This window comes from Aquarana catesbeiana, linkage group LG01 (genome assembly GCF_042186555.1).
Source record: "Aquarana catesbeiana isolate 2022-GZ linkage group LG01, ASM4218655v1, whole genome shotgun sequence".
In the NCBI taxonomy this organism is placed as follows: domain Eukaryota; kingdom Metazoa; phylum Chordata; class Amphibia; order Anura; family Ranidae; genus Aquarana; species Aquarana catesbeiana.
The window spans coordinates 95,076,491-95,082,490 of record NC_133324.1 but is presented as its reverse complement, the minus strand read 5'-3'; positions in this window follow the sequence as shown (position 1 = coordinate 95,082,490).

Here is a 6,000-nt window from a genome sequence, read left to right as displayed (position 1 = left end):
GGTTTTTTTTTTTACAGTTTAGAGGGGGGCAGATTACACAGCATAAGCACTGTGCTGTTAAGTCTGCTTTAAAGGACCAGGATCTGTATTTTTTTTTGGGGGGGGGGGGGCGGGGGGGGTTAACAAACACTTTAATATATCCCTTTTATGAGATTTACAGCTAACTACAATCTGCCATGCTTCAAGCTTCCTTCTATGCATGGTTCGGTACACTTTCTCAGGGTATTATGTTGATTTACGCCCAGATGAGCATTCATCCTCTGCAGGAGATGTGTTGAATATTTGCCTGGTTTATTTGACATTCCAGTTTGATATATAAGCCAAATGCTTATCAACCAAAGCTTCTGATGATATATTCATTTTGAGGCTGCACAGCAGCGTTGAATAATTCCTTCAAAAGACATCTGGTATAAGAATAATGTCATCATATCTTTTAGTCTGACAACTCCCCAAACCTTCAAAGTGCTCAGACAGAAACCCGGAGAACTTATCCAGCTGTTTATTGTTTTCCCTCAAGGTAGAACAATTGCATGTGGGGTGTCCAGAAGATCAAGTGCAAGGCTGTGACTGAAAACCAGCATGTGTACATAATACAGCCCATGGCCTAATACACAGGGTTACGGCTATGCGCACTTGTTTTCACGCTGCTACACCTTAGCGTGTGTGAGCATGCATGTGTGACACTGTCTTTGGTGCATATCACCCTATTTAAGACAGCACACTGAGGAGAAGTTACTGAGTGGTCATTAGTTCCTGTGACTTGTGACCAGACCTGTATCCTGCTATCCTGTGTTTTATCCGGTTTGTCGCCTGATGTCTGCTGCATCCAGATCCCCTGTTGCTGAACTTGGCTTTCGTCTGCTGTTTTGGTGCCTCCTGCTTCTGGTTGGTTATTGACTCTGGCCTGGCTTCTAACCCTGCTCCTGCCTTCTGATTTGGTTCTTCTGCTACCTGGTGGTTGTTAACTCATGTCTATGGCTTTGCTTTCGGCCCCTGTGAGTTCTATGTCCCACCGGTATGCTACAGTTCTGCACAAGTTCCAGTTCAAGCATCCACATCATTTCAGCAGTATCCCAACTGTTGTCTAACCACCCACACTGTCAGGACCTACCACAGGAACCTATTCCTCTTCTTTTCCTGATACACTATTGCGCCAACTCCAGAGGTTATCAGACAAGAAGTGTATGGGAAGCCCTCTCGTCAGCTTGGCCTCTACCAAGTACGTGACAAGGAGACATGAAGAATATGTACAGTGTAGGTAAATTTAAAAAAAGTTTTAGATGTGTTTCCTAGTAAACACAATGTACGGAGATAAGGAGTAATAGGTAGTGATTGTAAACACATAAAAACACAGGTTGAACTGGTTGGACAGATGTCCTTATTGAAACTTAACAACTATGTAGCCATGTAATATCTTTGTATGATTGCCTTTAGCTAGATAGAGGGGCCTTTGGGTAAGTGTGACTGATTTTGCATTTAATAATTTTTAATAATTCTGGCAGCATTTTGGCTACAAATGATAGAAATGCATTATTCACTTATAGCTATTTTATGGTTCCACTTAGAGAATGCTATTTCAATCTATTACATGCATTCCTGAAGAAGACTACATCCTAGAAACGCATTAAGCACCTTCAGAGGAAAATAACATCCAATGTTGGATATGTGTTGCTATCTTGGTGTATCAGGGTTATTTTGTTCTATTTTATTGAAGTGACTTTTTGTGCTGCTTTGTATTGTGTACATTGTAAAAATCAGCGTCTTAATACCCTTGAACAGACAATATAATAAATAATAATAAAAAGTCAATCGGCGCAATCACTATAGTAATCAGATTTTAAAAGGATATTGCCAGCTGAACACTAAGTACCAAAAATAGTGCAGCGCAAAGAAATGGATAATAAATGGTAAACGCTCAATTGAAAGATATAATAAACATAAAATGGTCTCATCATAATTTCATGTAAAAAGTTTATAACAAAGCCCAAAAGACCCGAAATGAGCTATAGAAAGTCCATATATTTGTGAAAAAAGATCAGAAGCACATTTCACTCCAGGTGGTTGGTCCCTTCACCCACAGATAAACACTGCGCTCACCTCAATAGAATGACCCCTGTATTACCAGAAGGTCACTATCGCTTGTTCCATACAGGAAAATAATGTGTGAAGCAGCAGGGGTCCCGGGCACCAACTCGATCCCAGATGCATGTAGAGAAATAACAATCTATTTAAAAGTAAACTACTCACAAACACTCCTTGACATAGAGCATATCACGATACACAGCAAACGCTGATCTCCTGTTGGCACCGTAGGGTAGCTGCGGGTGACCTCATCAAATGCGGCTTCTCCTCCTCCTACGTGTTATGCCCAATGGGACTTTGTCGGTGGGGTGGAGCCTCATTGTGACTCTCTCCTTAATAAGCAACAGGGGCTGCCATGGAAGTCGTAGCTGCCGCCATCATGGTTTTTAGGAAGTGTGCCTGAAAAATCCCATTTAGTTCTCATAATTTCACGTTTAAATTTTGGCTAAAAAGGTTAATATACTATATGTCACCTATGTAATGCATATATCTGAGCTTTCTGTGCTGAGAGCACACTCCCAGCATAGTGACTGAGCTGTTATAGACAGCTCCTGATCTCTCATTATGACCAGGAGCTGGCGGGACAGGCAGCACAGACAAATAAACACCTGACAACCTGGGTGGGCATCTGCCTATAGCACACCACTCAGCTTCTCAGAGACCGGTATATAAGAAAGTAAGGCTGGGTTTCCTCTCTTCTCACTCAGTCCCATATGTCTGTCCCCCAAGGGATGGCAACCTGTGCAGGTACAAAGAGCACCATATTGTAGCTGGTAGAGTACTTTTTTTTTTTTTTTAATCTTTTAACCTGCCAACCACAATATGGTGCCATTTGCAATGCTCAGATTGCACAGTAAGGTATTATGGAGTCTTAGTGTACCACCTGAGTGAAGGGACAGCATCTTGTGGTAGGCAATGTATTAACAGCTTTTTTTACCTCCTTAGAAACATTTCATATAATTCCTTTACACACAAAGGCAAAAAAAAAAAATAAAAAACAGTGAATGTACTGCCTGCCACAAGGTGGGGGCCTTTGCATCTGCTCAGGTTGACTATAAGGTTGGCTATTATCCAGTTTTGGGTCTCATTAAGACATCCTAAATAGCCATGGTGTTGCAGGTATGCTGCAAATACCTACCGCCAGGATCTTAGGTGTTCCAATCAACGTAAGTTGCTCAGCCGGTACACCTGAATGACAAGCTGAAAAGAGCCAGGGCTGTCCACTGTTTTAAGCATGTATCTGCTCATCCAGTAGTTACCTGCGGATAGGGATAGATGTCTGCCCCTGGACGCAATATACATCTGCATCCAGGATCAGATATTTGTCCCCAACAGTAAAGTAGTGTCAGTATATTTGCTGCACCATGGCCATTTAGGACCAATAAATGAGACCAAAGACATGACCAAAGCTGGACCTCCACCCCAAGGCAAAAAGAAATATCTATGGCCCTGTACAGTGACGGCCCGTCCATAGAGGGCGCACGGGCGCTGCCCCCCATCCATTGTCCGGCCCCCTGATCTACATATCGTGACACCGGACTATGGATTCCAATGCCAGAGGCTCTAATAGGCTTCAAAAAAGGGACGGCCACCCAGTTGTGTGATGATAGCGAATGAATTTCCACTATTTTCACACTAATGTACCTCCCCGCCAATCAGGAGGCAGATCGTGAGACCTGATATTCCTTATTATGAATCGAAAATTACACACACACACACACACACACACACTTTTGTGCACTGAAATTTGCACATGCAGTTTAAGGCTTGACATATTTGGTATCTATTTACTTGGGGGAGCCTCATATTTTATATTTTACAAATTAAATGAGTAAAATCTAGTGTTGGTGTGCAATAAAAGTAACTTTAGTGTTTTTTACTGAAAATATGAGTTTGATAAACTGTTGTACTAATATAATGTAACTTAAAAAATCTGGAGTTTTAACTAATCTTCAGCCCTAAAATGTGCATTTTAACATGTGTGCAATACATACCAAAACAGCTCTAGCAGTGATAGGGTTAAATATCATTATTCATTAATCTTGACTACAATAAGCTGCCATTTAAAGTACCTTATGGCCTCTTGCTATGGCATTTTATGTAAAATGGCCAATGTGACAAAATAGTAGACATGTGCATTCGTTTTTGTCCGAATGCATGTTCATCCGAATTTCGGGTATTTTCGTTATCGTTTGTTAAAACGATAACGAATGTGCAGAATCCGAAAACCGAGAGATCTGACATAAACAAATGCTTTATTTTCGTTTTCGTTGCGACAACAGTTCGATATTAATAGAAGATTCAACATGACGCTGACAGTAGTGATCTGTGTCCATCGAACCTGTGGTCAAATGTGCCTAACCTTAGCTCTATTAGTCCAAGATTATTCTACATAGAGAGAAAAGATTCGACATTATAGAGACAATAGCAAAAAAGGTCGAATGTGCCTAACCTAACTCTATTAGTCCAAGATTATTCGACATAGAGAGAAAAGATTCGACATGAAGATTCGACGAAACAGTCGCCACGAGCGGACATTTATGGTCAAATGCTCCACCCATAGGCTATAGAAGAATTCTAATGTTGGTTGACTAGTAATAATAATTAATAAATATAATTATTACTAGTGTCATACAACATTAGAATTCTACTATAGCTTGTAGGCGGTACATTCGACCGGAAATGTACGATTGCGGCGTCGTACAGTTTAGCTGCTCCGTCGAATCTTCTTAGAACATTCGACAGACACCATGAGCCTTCAATGACAGATTCAACCTTAATTATTTCGGATTTTCGGACGAATGCATTTTTTAACGAAACAAAATAAATAAAAACAAATTTCGGGAGTAACTAAATAAATGTATTTTTTTGACGAAAACGAAATTTCGAAACAAAATATTTCAGTGTACACATGTCTACAAAATAGACGGAAAACATGTTCTACCTTATGAACTTGTTCACACGGCCAATAAACTGTAGGACCATGTTTTGCCAGCACGGGAATGAACAGGCGTTGCGTGTATGTGTTGCGTCACATTGGGACACAGCGGCTGTCTGTGCAGCCACATGTCCCAATAGACATCTATGGGACTACTAGCACAGGGATGCACACAACCAGGGCAGGACTTAGGGTGGTGGGGACCCTGGGCTTGAGTCACTTTCAGGCTCTACCTTCTATACGTATGCACAGCTCTATATGACAGAAATAGAAAAGTACAAGGTGCGCCAGACTCAGTGCAGTGCAAAGAACTTCTGTTTAATTGGACAAGACAAAACAGCCAAATGGCTACTCACAAAAGTAGATAATATATAAGCGTATAAGTGGGGGATACTGTACTGGTATTCGTCCTGGGTCCACGAATAATAAAAGCAATAAAAATTGATAAACTGATAATTACCGTATTTATCGGCATATAACACGCACAAAAGTTTAGGAGGGAATTTTAAGGAAAAAAACTTTTAGGAGGGAAGTTTAAGGAAAAAAACTTAAATGCCCATCAATGCAGCCATATCAGTGTCCATCTGCAGCCTTGTCAGTGTCATTGCAGCCTTGTCAGTGTCAGTGTAGCCTTGCCCCAGTGTCGTTTGCAGACTTGTCAGTGTAGCCTTGCTCCAGTGTCATTGCTGCCTTCTCACTGCAGCCTTTCAGTTTAAAAATGGCGCCGCCAAGATACAGAGCTGGCTTTTGGCCGCTGTCAGAGAGGTCCCAGAGCAGGGTTAACGTCGGGCACTCTGGTGTGCGCCGCTTCGCGCTGGCGCGCGGCCACGCCGTTGTGCGGGCGCGCACGATGTTTGGCGCCAATCGCCCTATTTAGTGTGCTGGTGCACTGTGCTCGGTGCTGTCCAATCTGCAGCTTCCTGTTCCCGTACTTCCTGTTTGCCTGTCTGAAAGTTTGATCTCCCTGTGACCCGGCTTGT